Raw genomic sequence first — 16,988 nt, 5'->3', positions numbered from 1 at the left:
GTACCAGAAGAGGGGAGGGAGCTGGGAGGTCCAGAGCAAGAAAAATGTTTCAGAAGGGGCAGGACTTGAGCCAGACAAGTAGGAGTGGGTAGAATTGGGGCAAAGCTTGTGTCTCAGGGCACTGCCTGTACACCTTTCTTTGGTGATGAACTTTGTCTAGGTAACTGAAGTGAAGGCCAGACATCCAAACCTATGGTTGCTGTTGTTGTTGTTGTTGTTTAATGTTTATTCACTTGAGAGAGAGAGAGAGAGAATACAAGCTGGGGCACGACAGAGAAAGAGGGAGACACGGAATCCGAAGTAGGCTCCAGGCTCTGATCTGTCAGCACAGAGCCTGATGTGGGACTTGAACCCACAAACCGTGAGATCATGACCTGAGCCAAAGTCAGATGCTTAACTGAGCCACTCAGGCGCCCTACCTGTGTGCTTCTTGATACGATGAAGCTGCTCTTCTGCCAATAGACTGGAAAGACCTTTCAGGCTGAGCCTATAGGCAAAAGTGAGACTTTTTGCCAACATACAGATGCCCAAGATGTATTAGCTCCCAGCATGTGTCTGGTGAGCAGGACACAGGTGACATCAATATTTTTCACCTTCAGCATGTTACCCTGTGCAGCTGCAGCTGACAGATAGAACTCTGTCCTTTAGGACCATCCAGAGAGCGGGAATGCATACATCAACCCTTTGCTACTCAGGTGTGGCCTGTGGAACGGCAACATGGGTGTCACCTGAGGGTCTGTTAGACCAACTCTGGCGCCTTCCCTTTAGACCCACTGCGTTAGAATCTGTGGTGGAGCAAGATCCTCGGGGTGTTGGACTTTGAGAAACACTGAGCTAACCATCACCATTCTTTTTGTTACTTGTTTGTTTGGGCTCCTGTTTGAGCTTCCCTTGCCACTCCTTCAAAAGGTGACAGTGATGTTCCAGAGGCTCAAGGTCATGCTTGGGGTGTTCAGCAGTTCATTGTCATGGGGTCTCTAGTCCAGTGATCTGGATTCCCAGCTCAGCCTTTCTGTCGATAGGACGATCCACCTTCTCAGGCTCAGCATCCTTACGTTAGGTGCGGTCATCAGGAGGCCTATGCAGATGACTGTGATAGAAATCAAATGACTGTGCGGGAAGTGCCTTGCGGGTTCTAGATGACTGTCAAAATATTCATTTTACTATCCTTGTTGACTGCCTGCCTCTTGTGTGAAAGAACACTTGTCTGGGGGCTATTGCAGTACCACTGAATTCACTGTGTTTCAGTGAATAGGACAGGAAAACCTTTTCAAGAGGCGCAGCTTATGAGTTCAAAAACTCGGATGAGCCTCCTTTGTCAGGATTGCAAGTGCCTGAAAGTGTTATTTTCCTGGTCTGTGCGGATCAGCCCGCTGCTTTGGGAGGCTGGGAGAGGCTACCCTGAAGAGGCCCTCAGCCATTTTCTTGCACAGACTCTGGCCTCCAACGCTGCCTTCCTCCTCTTGACTCTATTCCCCAGGCTCAGGCCATGAGAGAGGCTGTCATCCTTTGAAAGAGGCAAGGCTCTATTTTGAGCCAGGCGCCTGTGTTTTGATTTAGCGTCACCTCCTTGATACAGGTTGACCTAATAGGCACCACCTGGGAAATAATCGGTGGCAGCAGAGGGCACAGGATCTCCTGGGAGCATCATCTTGTGTTTAGTCAGATTAGGGGTCGGAGGGGAAGTGATGCTTCGCGCGCCCCCCCCTCCTCCGCCCCCAGGCGAGGCTCTGTCCTCCAACCTGGCATGAATAATTGAGAGCTAGCAAGCCGACTGCACCAGAGTTGCATTATGTAAAGCGGCAGGCGGCATGGTGCGTGCGCGCGCGTGTGCCGGCGCGCAAGAGGGGTGCGTGTCTGAGTGTGTGTGTGTCTGAGTGTGTTTGTGCGCGCGCGCGCGCTATGCGCGTGCGTGCTGGGGCCAGAGAACAGCTGTCTGTGAGGGAGTCAGGGAGACAGAGAAAGGGAGCAGGGGCGAGGGAGAGAGGGACTTCTGTAGCCGCGCGACTACGCCGACCACACCGAGTAACGCCGTGGGAGGGGGGAGAAAATAAAGGGGGGCCATGCTTACAACTCCAGAGCCGTGCGAAACAGCAGAGAAAGGCAGCTACCCGAGCTCATGAGCGCCCCGCCCCCACTCCCTCCCCGGGTAGANCCCACCCCCAGCTTTTTCTTTTTCCTCCTTCCTCTCCTGCTTCATAGTACCACAGCCTGAGCAGACCTGGTCAGGTGGAGGGAGGGGTAGAAGTTGGGCAGATGGGGTCCCCTTGGTCCAGCAAGACTTATTCAGGGTCCTCTAGCTGGGATAAAGGAGGGCATAGGGTTGAATTAGTGATGCAACAAGGAGAGCTGGCCGGAGCCTCTGGGGGAGGGAGGGGTAGAAAGGCCATGTGCTCTCCATCTACCAACTGGGGTGCTCCTGCTGGGGGTGAGCTGACCAGAGAAGTGGTTAGCAAGGGGGAGGAGGCAGACCCCCCTCTCAGATGCCGACAGATGCTGCCTCCCCCCCACAGGGAGAGGACCGTGGGACCTATGGATCAGGCTAGCGGAAGGAAAGGAAGGAAAGGACTGGAGGTGAAGTTGATAGCTCCTGTCTCAGGGAAATAAAGGGATTTGTTTATTCTTTGGCTTAGCAGGCATTTGGCTCAGAGATTTGCCATGTGTTTTCAGAAAATAGATACCCAGTGGCTGGTCCTTACTCCCCCGCACCTCCTTGCATTGTTAGTTATTTGCTTGATTTAGGCAAAGGGGGGGGAGGAGGACTTGAAGCTCTCTGTTTCCCTGGGGACTCAGCCAAGCTCTTAGCCAGGGCTGGAGAAAGGGAACCTTGACTTTGCCTCTTCTCCTTGCTAAGCCAGCTGTGATCCTGTGGACCCACCCCCTTGCTCTTCTGTTTCCCACCCTACCTCTCTGCCCAGACGTCCTTGAGTGGCACTCCACAGGTTAAGAAGTTTAGGACCGGGGTGGAAAAGGCTGGCCTTGGAAGAAGGGAAGGAAAAAAGGATGTTTTGGGGGAGCTGTGCATGCCAGAAGAGTATCACCATCAAGACCATGGAAAGTGGTACCGCACAGGGAGAGAATGAAGGAGAGGAACTTTTATATACTACCTAGGAAAAGCCTCCTCTCTTTCTGGCCCTGCGTTTTTCCTCTGCAGGTGGGAGCAAGCCTGCATCCCCTTCCCTCAGCTTGTGAAGTCCTCAAACACAGGCGGGTTGGGGCCCCGAGGGCTGACGGAACATGACAGAAGAGAAGCAGGCTCTCGGAAAACACCTTTGCAGGGGGCATAAGTTGTTAGACCAAAGGTTGGCCAGCTGTATTCTGTAAAGGGCCAGACAGTAAATACTTTCGGCTTTGTGGGCCCACGCTGTTGTCTGCTGAAACGACTCAACTCTGCTTTGCACAGCAGAAGCAGCCACAGACACAGACGACCTGTGAACGAACACAGGCGGCTGAGTTCCCAATAAAACTTGCGGACTCTGAAATTTCCATTTCATACAATTTTCACATGTTACAAGGTGCTCTTCTCTTTCCCCCATACCGTTTAAAGATGTAAAAAAACCGTTCCATGGATCATACAGAAACAGATGGCAGGCTGCATTGGGTCTGTAGGTCATGGTCTGCTGACCCTGAATTAGACAGTCCTGAATGGAAAGTCCCAATGATCACCTGACACCTCTTAGAAAGGTATAAAGGGAGCAGGCAGCCTTCACTATACATATGTTGGTACACATGCACCCGTCTGTTCTTGGTTATGGACAAACTGTCAGATTTCCTAACGACCCCAGAACCTCACAGTATTGCTCTTGGCCAGTTAGGGAAACCTCAGCTTATCTGTGAGTCAGGCTGTAAGGGTCCAAGGAACAAATGCTTGTGGACTAGGAGGAGGGAAAACATTTTTCTAAGGATTTGACATCTCCAGATAAGAGAATCTCTAAGGGCTGTGGTTATGCATCTGGCCTGGAGATAATTCATATAAACATTCAGAATTGGGACATAGCCTGAGTTGGGGCAGGAAGTGGATGGCTTCTTCATCATCTCACTGAACTCAGGTTTGTCTGGTTAGGAGAAGGAATGGGGGTGGGGCGTTCCCTGTGGGGCTGTGCATACGTATGGTATACATGTGTGTGCTCTCCTTAGCCTATGTGCAGAAGCCAGAGACTCGTAAAAGAACAGTGACTAATTCTGGTTTCTCCTGATTCAGAACACGAATCCAAAAATACATGTTTGCATTCTGGTTTCCAGAGCACACAGGGTGGTGGCTGTGCTCTATTCTGAGCTGATCAGAGCACTTCTCTGTGGGATTACATTCCTGGGCTTCAGAGTGTAAGGGGGATTGGGATGAACTGGGATTTATTCAGAGGAGAAAGAGCCCAGTGGCTCTGGGGTCCATAGCCATGCTGTACGAGGGATACTAGAGGGACCGGCAGGTCTGGGGGAGAAAAGGCTGAGCGAGCATGCCAGCCGTGTGCAAATTGCACGTGTAAAAGGGATTAGATTATTTTATATCTGCCAGAGGAGTGGAAACGGAACTTTTGGTAGGAAGCCGCAGGAAGCAGTTTGGGTTTAAAATAAAAAGAGTTGTCCAAAGGTGAAATGAACTGCATGATCAATTAATGACTTCTGTCATTGAGGTATCATCTAAACAGAGATTTGGTAGATGTATTGGAGGAGAAATGATTTTTCACTTCTGAAAATAGGTTTGAGGAATTGGAATCATTCCACCCAAAGAAAGGAGCATGGGATCCGAAGAAGGGTTCTAGCTAATGAACTGACCTCGAGTTCCGGAAAGCTGGCATAAGACACAGTGGTAGTAAATGCATTTTACCAGACTTTTTGTTTTCATCATAAGGAACTTCCTGATGATGGCAGAGGGCAATGAGAAGGATAACAAAGGGGAGCCCTGGCATTTTGTACCTCAGATATATGCTCAAGTAGGGTCAAGCCTCTTGGGAGATTTGGGTGTTTCTGTCCTCCTGCACCCAGACATATTGGCTGACCCCTTACAGTCGTCTTTGTTCTAAGATTTTCTGTGATTTTAACATAACGATTGTTCTTCAGCAGATTTCTGTTTGATCTCCAGCAGAAAAGTAAATCAGAACTGGATTTGAATCCACAGGAGTCTGGAAAGGATTCGCCACACTTGGCCTTAACCACGAGCTTAGGGAAGAGTGACAGGAGAGAAGGGTGCACTGAGTGCTGTTACTTAACTGTCATTCACCTACACCCGGCACGCCCCTTCATCTACGAGACTGCTTGGCGAAGAACTTTCTTCTGACAGCATGGCAGCAGCGTCTGGTGCCTGCCGTGGCATAGCCCCAACGAGAGGGAAGGCTGCTGAGTCTGAATTAACAAGGACCCCAGACTGCCTGGATCTCGTTTCCAAATCCCTCACCTAATTTTGATCGGAGTCCCTCTGTGTCAGAGAAACTTGCTTCTCTCAGTAGTTCCCAGTGTAGCCTTGAGATGTGTTTTGTCATCCTCCTGTCACATCTTTGCGGGGACTGGGTGGCATCCACACTCATTCTTCTTGCATCATGAAAGCTGAATCTCAGGACTGGTTCGCTCCCAGATTGTACTCACGGAAGGGGCTGAGTCAGGACTGGCCAGTAATGAAGGGAGCTGTTTTGATTGAGTCCAAGTAGCTCATGGTGTTAGTTCATTCCATGTCTGTCTCTCCCACCCAATTGTGAGTTCCTTAGAGGTGGAGCCTGTATCCCTAATGCCTAGAGCATTGCCTGGGATGGAGTGTGGGCTTCTCAGCTATTGGACTGACGGATGATGGAGGGGTGGATGGATGGATGGATGGATGGATCATGCACAAGTTCCTTTCGGTTTTATTAGCAACATTTCTCAGGCTGAGGATGGGGGAGGGACCCTTGTGGGCAAAGTTAGAAGCTGGAAGTTCTGTTCAGTTGAACCCCTCCCTGCCTTGTTCCAGTGGTTTCTGGCCTCCCAATGGATTGGAAATCTCTTTCAAGGAAGGGGCTTCCTGGGATAACCTAGTAGTACCTTTCTGCTTTTACAAGGCCCCATTCTTCTGAGTGTTGACGCTTCTGAAATACTTTGGGTGGGATTATACTTAGCTTTGGCTGAGATTGATAGTCAAATTTAAAAGTATTAAGTTCCTACTGCGTACCCATAATTGTGTCTAATATTGTGCGTTTAATCTCTGTGTATCTGCATAGAACCATGACACAAGTCTCTGCCCTGTGGGGCCCTCGGCATGCCTAGGTTTCTTCCAGGTTGGAGGTGCATAGTAGGTGTTCAGTAAATTCTTGTTCATTGACATCAGATCAGCAAGGTTGGCTTAATTTCCGAAGACTAGGAAGTTCAAAGAGAGCCCAGTGGATAATGATCACCAAGAATAACAGAGAAATAAGGATCATGGGGCTAAAAATCCCTTTAGAGCTGTCCAAGCATGTATGTGTCCGCCTAGTGAGAGCTGTCTCGTCAGAGATCCGAAGCAGAGGCTGCATGGTGGCTGTCAGCGCCTTGCAGAGAGAACCCTTGCATTGGTGACATGTTAGATTACCTGACCCCTAAGGCCCTTTCCAAACAACAGACTGTTCTTACCGATCAGTTCAGCCAGCACTGCCTGCAAGCCTAGCAGGACTGTCTCGCAGTGTAGATGTTTGTCCCACAGTGAACAATCTCAGGAAAAGCAAAGGGTATGACACCAGTAAGTTCCTGTGAGTAATTTCAGCATCTTCTGCTCCATTCTAAGCCCTTATCTTCCCAGCCCTGTGGAAGGAGGAACTAGCTGAAGGCGTGCATAGCAACAACTGATATTCTCACCCTCTGTGCCATGAAGAAAGGAATAGAATTTAGAAAAAAGATGCAGTTTCTTAACTGGGAATTCACTTCCTGCTTCTCTAACACTTTTTTTTTTTTTTTAACTCGGTGAGCAATTATAGGAAGACCTTTATTTTAGGGGGAGGGACTGTCGAATGAGCTTTGTTTGCTGGTTTGCTTTTTAAGATTCTTCACCTCCCCCCCAGTAAGGAAAGTTGTGCTCCTTCAACAGACAAGAGACAGACTCACAGAAAGATAAAATCATTTTTCTCAAGAGCACAAAGCAGCTCAGAATTTAAACTCAGATATATATGCTGATGTGTAGAGAAAGTGGCCAGGCCAGCAAAGAACTTGGAAGTGATGTCACACATTTCAGTTTGCATGGATCCAGAAGTCAGAATAAGAACCAGTGGGCTTGTGTTACAAGAAGGCAGATTTAGGGCAGGCTTAAGAAAGAACTGTCTAAGAGTGGCCGAACAGTGGATTGAATGGCTTTAAAAAGAGCTCATTCCTTTATTCATGCAGTGAATCTGCGGTCCCAAGTTTATGCCAGTCATTGTGTTAGAGGCGCTGGCGACCCACACAAGTAGACAAGGCCCTGTCCCCCACGGAGTGTTCGCTCTATTGATAGAAAACTCAGCAAAACAACGACAAAGACAATTACAGCTCCTGCTAAAAGCCATCAAGGGGGAAAGGCAGGCCATGATCGTGATTGCCTGCGGGACAGGGAAGTCACTTTAGACGCAGTGGTCCTTCAAGACCAGCTGCTCTAGGGAGGTGACCTTTGAACTTTGAAGGTTGAAAAGGAACCAGAAATCAAAACTCAAAAGAGTTCCAGGCAGAAGAGCAGTACACCGGAGCAGCGGGTGGACTTAGTGTGTTCGAGAAACAGAAAGGTCCACGGAGGCCAGAGGAGAGTGAGTGAGACGGTGGTATAAGAGGTTGTTGAGGAACACAGTTCGCAAATTTCAGATTCTGGGAGTCGTATTGCCAGCCATTAAGTACATCTCTTAGGGGATAGGACCCTCTCCCTCCAGAAGATTAGGACAGGGACACAGGATGGATTTGGCCGAAGAGCCTTTTGGGGAAAGCCATTTGTGTCTGACTTCTGACAGTTTGTTAAGCATCGGTAGAGTTTTCAAAGGTCATTATCATTCATTGCTCTTCAGAATGTCCATAGAGATAACAGGAGCTCTGGCTTCTCCCTGAGCCCTGGCAGGACCCAAACAAATTTATTTTGTTTTTGTAGGAAGGGGGAAAAGTGGGTCAGGCTGTTTTGGCATTTCAGGCATGGAGTCCTGGTTCTATTGCAGGCCTTGGTCTCCATGGAAATGAAAAATAGTGTTTGTCATGCCTGTTCCTGGATTGAATTCCAAACTCTGGGCTGAACAGAAGCTGCGGAGAGCCAGGGAGCGGGGGAGTACGATGGATGGAGGCTCCAGCCATTGTGATCAGGGATCTCTTCTCTTCAGTTAGAAGTAGGAAAGGCAAACAGCTTTTGCCCAGTCTCTGGCTCTCCCTCCACCGATCACCTCCCTGGACTGAGATCACCAATCGAAGGGTAATTGAAGGTCTGCTTTTCTCTGCTTGGCCAAAGACTTTCCATGGACCTTGCCCTTACATTAACTGGCCAGTTAATAAATTCATCAACAACCAAGGTCCCCTCTAGGACTTCCTCCCCACAACAAGTACTTCCCTCCGGGCTTAAATAGATTTCTAATGAGGTATTAAATGTTTTGCACATGTTTCGGATGGGTTCTGCTATCTTTCACTTCCTTTGTAAAATTAACCAAAAAAATTTTTATGTAAACAATCTATAGTTACTTGAGCAAAATAGGAAAGGAAAATTGGGTAAGTGAAGCTTGTTGGCTATAGGAAGTGACCTGAATTATCTATACGATGTCTACAGAGATGTGGACTCATGAGAGAGAGGGCAGGGCCTGGGACAGTGTATGGATGACCGGTGGCCAGTTGGTGAGTCTGGAGAATTGTCAGTCTTCCGTTTGTCAGTTTTCTCTCCCTGTGGTCTGATGTGGCAACAGTCTGTGGCTCTACCTTCTGGGTTTCAAATAGAATTCTTCTGAATTTCAAATAGAACCCTGTCCCTGAATACCCTGTATACTTTACCTAAAGGCCCAACCTGGAAAACCCTCAGGGAATTTCAGCAAGTTACCCACAGGAGAGGGAACGAGATGTTCATCTCTGTCAAAAATCTTACTCTTGCAGCAGTTGAGGGAGGCCCATTCAGTGTCAGGCTCTGCTGCTGGCATTGTGTGAACTGTGACAGAGCAAAAGGCAGTGTCCTGGGACCCCTCTCCTTTCCTGCCCCTTGCTGAAATGCAGCATGCTGCTACATCCAGTCGAAACATGCCAGGCTAAAGCTCCACTGTGGCATAAGTTGGGAAGAGAAACTCTACGCCATTAAAAACAACAACAACCAAAAAAACCCCACAAAAGACAAAAACAGCAACAGCAAAAAAGCATCTAGACGCTGCCTGGCCTTTGTCTTCAACCAGGTAATCACAGTTTGACACAAAAGTCACAGTTGGCTTTCCTCCTTAAAGAAGAAACTGCACCGAATGGCAGAGTTGTCACCAGGTTTAGATTCCAAGTAATAGGTCCACAGAGGGTGGGCTCCATACATGGTCACAAGGAGCTCCTCTTAAGACTCTTAAGAGAAGCCGATACTTCCTCTCCATCCAGTATCCTTTTTTTTAAAAAAATTTTTAATGTTTTATTTATTTCTGAGAGGGAGGGAGAGAGAGACAGACAGACAGACAGCGTGAGCAGGGGAGGGTCAGAGAGAGATACAGAATCTGAAACAGGCTCCAGGCTCTGAGCTAGCTATCAGCACAGAGCCTGACATGGGGCTTGAACCCACGAACCGTGAGATCATGACCTGAGCCAAAGTCGGATGCTTAACCGACTGAGCCACCCAGGCGCCCCATCCATCCAGTATCCTAAAAAGCGGAGGGATCCGGAGGGACACTGAGACTTGCACTGTCCAGCCCCCTGCGCTTGAGCGTCAAGATGTCCAGCTTCCTGTTATCCCGCTGGTGGACAGTCACGTCATCTCTCTGGGCCTTATGCTTCCCATCCATCAGAGAGAGGACTGGACAGGACAAGAGCTTCCAAATCTTTCTCTGCACCTATCGTCTCTTGGGGCCTCAAGACTGCTTTTATCTTCATGGGCAAAGGGGGCCAAGATTGGGAGCTCCAGGACCTCATAACAAGGAGTGAAGCAGGCCTGGAGCCTGGAAAGATTTTTTTCTCAGTGACTTGTTGTGTTGCTCTCTAAAGGAGGAAGATCCAAGGGGAATTGGGGGCTCCACTGGGATTTGTGATTCCAGCCATAGTTCCCCATCTATAAAGTTCCTGTTGGGTCCTGCCCTTCCCACCTACCGTGCTGTGGTTTTATGAGGGTACAGAGACGTTGTCAGGCTGACTCTAGTGACAAGCTAGAGTACAGAGAGGAAATGGGGAAAAAAACAGCTTTGCACTGAATTGGCAACCAGTTCAGGTGGACAGACTTCACAGGGGCTTTTGCAGGCAACGTGTAAATTTCATGCAAATGCTACGCAAAGATACCTGTAGGCTTTGTGCTTCAGGAAGAATCAGTGTGGAGCTGGCTAATTCACATGGATATTTGCAGTGCTAATAGAAGAAACTGAGGAGGGTTACTGACAAAACCTAGCAATTGGCATGGAGATGGGAGGCGCACAATTGGATGACAGAATAGCTGTCTGTTAGGAATTAGAAGAATTAGGCACCGCTAGAGATCAGAAGCTGTTTTAACTAGATGCTACTAAAGGCAGGGAGGGATGAGATGGTTGTCATATGGTTGTAGGCATGGACTCTAATGATAATTGTCAGGCTCCCCACACCAAACGAAGGCGACATTATCCCATCGGGTGCTGAGGTCATGGCCTCGCTGTGAGAACTACATCTCCGCGCCGACTCCGATTCTTCTCCATTGCCAGTTTCTGTGACAGACAACCAATTTTCTGTTCCAGCGAGTTGGTGACATGGTAGACTCTGAATGGTCAATTCTCTCAAAGAGTAGTAAGCAAGTTTCTGTCATCTGGGACAGACGTGTCACTTATCCTTTAATGAGGTCATTGGGGATCCTCTCATTTTTTAGAGTGCAAAATCTGCTATGGTGCTTTGTTTAGGATGCAGATTCCTAACACCATCTTCTGGAAATGGACAGCTGTTGTGTGGGGTGGGACTGGGATTCTGCACTTCTAGAAAGTATGCCAGGATGTGGATGTGGTCCCCAGGTCCCCACAGCAGGAAGTCCTGCTTGGGAGCATGTGAAGCATGTCCATATATTCCTCTGAAGAAAGGAGGGCAAGGGTATTATTCCACATTTTACAGAGAGGAACAAAAGCCGCCTTTTTTTTTTTTTTAATGTTTGTTTATTTTGAGAGCGAGCACAAGTGGGGAAGGGGCAGAGAGACAGAGGGAGAGAGAGAATCCCAAGCAGGCTCCAAGCTCAGCACAGACCCTGACAGAGGGCTCAATGTCACAACTGAGAGATCACGACCTGAGCCGCTATCAAGAGTCAGATGCTTAACCAACGGAACCACCCAGGCGCCCCAGAACAAAAGTTTTCTGAACAGTAATGGCAGCTCTGTAGTATTTATTGAGCACTTATTATGTATCTGGCACTGCACTAAATATTGCACTCACATCATTTCATTTGACATTACAGTTCTAGGACATACATATTAATATCGCTCATTTGTCTGAATAGACCCGGAGACCAGTGTCACACAGCAAGTGGCAGAGCTGGGACTCAAGCCCAAGTCTGCTGACGCACTTCTACAGGTCAGCAATGAATCTTGACTTATGGCCCAGGCAGGCCCTCCACAAACAAATGTTTCATTTGAAACTGGCTTTCTGAATTTCTAATTAAATGTTCTTCCTATTAGTTTGGGGATGCCCTGGAATATATCAGGGAGACAAAAAATTACCAGTGTCCTGGCACTAAAACTATTATGGGCTAACCATTTGATCAGACGGGTCATGGCGGGGCTGGGCATGGGGGAAAGGATGATATGAAACATGAAGTGTCCAGGTATGTGGAGGGCGAGTGGGAATCTGGGAATGAGCCAAGCCAGCAGAACATGCGAGCGTGTAGAAAAGGGGCCCTTGCAATCCCAGCAGGTAGAGGCTTGGGTGCAGAGCGACAAACACATATCTTGTAATCCCTGTGGCAGAAATGATTACACGGGAGGCAAACAAGTGAACCAGAATGAGGAACACCAGCTAACTATTCTGCCCTACTTGGGGCTCTGAAGAACGAATGGATGGCTGATCAGGGAGCTGGCTTGCTGACAAAGTGTGCTTGGGGCTCGCAGGACCATACCAAGCATAAGGATGGGAAAAGAAAGCATAGTTAGAGGGCTCCCGTGTCCCTGGCGAGGGTGGGAAATGCTATAGAGAGCCCAAAGAGGCTTTGTCCTCTTTCTAAGGACTTCAACCAAGCGTAGGAAGTAGGATAAAAACGTAGCCTGAGTTTTTGTGTTAGACCTAAGGAAGCACTGTTTGTTAGCAAAGTGACCAGGAGGGGAGTGAAAAAGTCTTGTGGAGATCTTAAAAAGAAGAGAGATGGGAAATGACTGAATGACCTCGGGGCCCTCATGCAGTGAGTGGGTTAAAAGTAGCTGGCGGCGGGGGGCGGGCTGGGTGGCTCAGTCAGTTGAGCGTCCTACTTCAGCTCTGGTCATGATCTCACAGCTTGTGAGTTCAAGCCCCACGTCAGGCTCTGTGCCCACAACTCGGAGCCTGGAGCCTGCTTCAGATTCTGTGTCTCCCTCTCTCTCTCTGCTTCTCTCCCATTTACTCTGTCTCTCTCTAAAAAATAAATAAGAACATTAAAAAAAATTTTTTTAAAGTAGCTAGTGGGGGTCTCAGTGGATCCGTTCCTGGGGAAAGTTGACAGTGTCAGGAATCCCGTGTACATCAGCTTACACATGTCTCAGGGACACGTAGTTTCTTGCGCTGCTCTGTGTCCTGTGCTGTTTTAGGCCTTCGCACCTTTGTTTATTCTGGGTTTTTGTTTTGTTTTGCCCCAGCACATTCTCTTCCCTCCTATTACTGTGCCTTCACCTGGCTAACTGTGACACATTATTTAGGACCCAGCTCATGTCTCCAGTGCCGTATTCTCAAGGAAGCAGTCTAGATAAGATTTCTGGACTCTTCCCTGTCTTGCCACCCTTTGCTTATGTTGGAAGGAGCAGAACACGTGTCTGGCTCTTCCGATCATAATGTCCCAAGCACAGGGATCCTTTCTTATTCACCATTATGGACTTGAATGCCAGATGCCCATTGTGTGTTTGTGGAGCAGAAGATCCAGGTATGAAAGCATATCACTTTGGCAGGCACTTAACCTCCCTATTTCTTAGATTTCTTATATGTGAAATTATAAGCTGGATATATTCAAAGTTCTGGAAGGAAATCATGGTCGAGTAGCTCCTCCAATACCAGTCCTCCTTCCCTTTATGTAATATAAATCTAAGGTCCTTTTCAGCTTTAAGTCCCCAAGGTTTTGAAATATAATGCAATCTATTACTAATAACAGTAGCAGGATCAGATTAATGGCCCATTGTAGAGATCGCTTGAAAGACACAATAGTGTAGGGCTCTCAGATGCAGAGGAATTGGGTTTTATTTGCTCAGCAGGACATTCAAATCTATAGGATAATGGGGTACCTTTCAAGAGAGTTAGGTATGTAGCAAATGTAGTGATTTTGGTGAGTTAGAAGCCCAGCTGTCTTCCTGTATAGTGAAGGATTACAGGAATGGAGCATGGGGATGGGGTGGTATGGGGTAGTTGGGCTTAGAAGGGTAAATGTTGGGAGGGTGATTGGAGAGAGAAATGGTATTTTCATAATGAGAGAGACTGAAAAGATACGGAAGAGCAAGAACGTGGCACAAGGATCTGTAAGGAGTCCTGGATGGCCAAGGCAGGGTCCGCTGGGAGGGGTAGCAAATATGGAGCTGTCCGAGGTAGCTTGGAGTAAAAAGATCATTGAGGAACTTCTTGGCCATAGTTTGGGGTTCAGATTTCATTCTAAGGTTGGAAACCATAGGGGGCTTTAAGCAAGGGAGAAGACGGTCAAATTGGCAAAATCACCTTTTAGAAAGTTTACTGCGACAGCAAAATAGAGAATGGATCGAAAACTGGAGGCAGGAAGTTGATTCCTTCTTTCTTTTCATCCACCCAGCCACCCCACCCATCCTTCTGTCTATTCAGCCGGCAAATATTACCGATTGCTTGGTTTCCAGAACAAGCTGTATCATCAGATAGGCATGTTTCAAATCCTCCCTCGCCGCTTACCTGTCTGTGTGACTTTGGGCAAATTACCGAATCTGTCAGTAACTTGAGTTTTATCACCTGAAAAAGAGGACGAATAATAATCTCCATCAACACTTTCATAGGTTGGCTGGGAAACGAAATAAACTAGTGCCTCATAACATTCAGCTATTTTTTTGTTTACTTATTTTAAGAGAGAGAGAGAGCACAAGTCGGGGAGGAGCAGAGAGAGGGAGAGGGAAAAAGAGAGAATCACAAGCAGGCTCTACACTGTCATCATGGAGTGATGAACTCACGAAGCGTGAAATCATGACCTGACCTGAAATCAAGAGTCGGATGTGTACCCGACTCAGCTACCCAGGCACCCCAACTTTTAGCTATTTTTAAGGGGTTGGAGGTGCCAGTTTGGGAGGGCTCATGATCCTGAAATGATCAATAAGCTGATTGCCTGATGTGTGGGGTTGTTGTTTTTTTTTAATGTTTATTTATTTAGAGACAGAGTGTAAGCGGGGAAGGGGCAGAGAGCAAGGGAGACACAATCCAAAGCAAGCCCCAGGCTCTGAGCTATCAGCACACAGCCCGACATGGGGCTCGAACCCACGAACCTTGAGATCATGACCTGAGCCAAAGTCAGCTCAACCGACTGAGCCACCCAGGCGCCCCGCCTGATGTGTAGAAAGCAGGAATTTAGGTATCCTTGGGTGGCATATATCACTCAGGTCAGCGGATATGGGGCCACTCGTGGTGAGGGGATCTCATGGACAGTTTGATCGGTGTGTGGGAGATTCATGTGGTTTTGGGTCATTGGCGTGACTTTCCTCCAGGTTAGAATTTCTTACCCAACCCTCACTGAAGCCCTCCTCAACAGCCTGTTTCCAGTGGGGATTGAGAGTTTGGAGAAGGATAAAGGGATCTCCTTTCCATTCTCGCACCTGGAGTCACCCTGTGTCAGGATGTCCCTGATTGAAGGGAAAGACAGGAGCCGAGCTGCAAGTGTGTTGTGACCAAGATGGACACGTGCTAGGCATCATCCATACTCTGGTACGTCTATGAGCAAAGTAGTGGAGGTTAGGGTAGAGTTCCTGACCTTTCTTCCAGTAAAGTAATCCTAGAAGACAGTTCAGTCCTTGGAGTACTTGGCTGTGGTTTGAAATTGGCCCGAGTGAGAGGCAGCTACCCTAGAAAGATGAGCTCCCAAGCTTGCCCTTCAGGAGTTTCCAGAGGCTTCCCCCAGAGGCCATATCCCAGGGATCCCCCTCGCCACTATTCCAAGGCTGTGCTTTTCCAAATGNGGTGGGGGTGAGAATTTGAAGAAATGCTGCTTTTTAAAATTTATTTTAGAGAGAGAACGAGAGGGGCAGAGGGAAAAAAGAGAGAATCTGAAGCAGGCTTCACACTCAGCCCGCAGCTTGATGTGGGGCTTCAGCCCGTGACCCTGGGATCATGACCTGATCCGAAATCAAGAGTCATTATGAGTTTTGTAAACAACGCCTAAATCTGCATTCTGTTTTAGGAGGAAGCAAAACATTGGGTCTTCCGTGTCTCCATACATACATCCTTGGGTTACCTTTGTCTTTCCTTTCTCTGTCTGGTCTCCTTTCTTTCTTCTTCTCTCCGTCAGTTTCTTTTAAAAGATAGAGCATTGCATTTGCTCCTTGCTCTCCTCCTTCCCCACTTGCTGGTGTGAGCTTTGGGCTTCCTTCCTTCTCTGCTGAGGATCCCCAGGTGCACGGTTCTGCTGAGAGGGGCATGGTTTTCATTGCAAATGGGTCCGATGGGACATCTGAGGTCACAGCTGGCTCTTCATGCAAATATCAGTGTTCCCTACCCTGCCTGCCACTCACTTAGGGAGGGCTGTGATGGAGGGGCCCTCACAGCATCAGATCTGGGCTGTTCCTGAAGCCGGGCCCTGCTCTCTCTGACCCCTGAGTGGGTGAGAGGGACCCTCAGCTTCTCACCCACCTACCCTTGTTCATCTTTGCCTTCCCAGTTTCACCCATGCTTTGCTTCCCTTCCCATTTCCCCTCTTTCCCACTTAACCTTGTCCTTTTCCGTGTTTGTCCTGCTTCCATTCTCCCAGTGCAAAGCGAACACTTGCTGGAACTTAACTGAATTTCCCCCTCCCCTCTTTCTTCATCTCCTATCCCGTTCCATTAGGGCACAAGCTGAGCGTCCAGTACTAAGTAATTATATAGCCTGTAAGCCTTGGCATAAGTGGATTTGGTACTGGGGGACATATATGATACCGAAACGAATTTGGGTGGAGGGGACTATGGAATGTGAGAACTTCTGCCGTGTTCATCTTTGCCTTGGGGAGGGGAAGCAGGGGGCAGCATGGCTTACAGGGACTATGGTGTGCATGAACTGCAAGTCAGAAGACCTTAAAAATAGGAATTATAGGGGCGCCTGGATGGCTTAGTCGGTTAAGCGCCCGACTTTTGCTCAGGTCATGATCTCGCGGTTCATGGGTTTGAGCCCCGCGTCGGGCTCTGTGCTGACTGCCAGCTCAGAACCTGGAGCCTGTTTCAGTCTGTGACTCCCTCTCTCTCTGACCCTCCCCTGCTCACACTGTCTCTCTCTCTCTCTCCCCTAGAAATAAATAAAACATTTAAAAAAATTTTTTAAAAATTGGGATTATAGCACTTGTCATTAGTGCCTTGGTAGAGGAATGTTTTAAGACCCTAGTGAAATAATGTGCACATGACTGCTTTGAAAGTAGGATTATTCTAAACTATTTTTATGGGCACATACCTGCAAAACAAAACATCAAAACTAGTTATGCTGTGTGTTTAAAAGGAGTTCATGGTATTAGATGATCTCTAACGAGTCCTTCAGCTCTTAAATTCTGTTTTCCCTAGACAGTTCTTGGCATGTAA

General features: G+C 48.1%; 1 protein-coding gene across 5 annotated transcripts in view; it reads left to right on the top strand.

Moving 5' to 3' along the window:
* GRAMD1B (GRAM domain containing 1B) overlaps positions 1–16,988 on the top strand; it is a 161,972-nt gene that overhangs the window by 103,258 nt on the left and 41,726 nt on the right. The window lies entirely within an intron of this gene.

The sequence above is a fragment of the Crocuta crocuta genome, unplaced genomic scaffold (genome assembly GCF_008692635.1).
Source record: "Crocuta crocuta isolate KB4526 unplaced genomic scaffold, BGI_CrCroc_1.0 scaffold316, whole genome shotgun sequence".
Lineage (NCBI taxonomy): Eukaryota > Metazoa > Chordata > Mammalia > Carnivora > Hyaenidae > Crocuta > Crocuta crocuta.
Note: the sequence above shows the minus strand (reverse complement) of the source record. Positions and strands in the feature narration are given on the sequence as shown.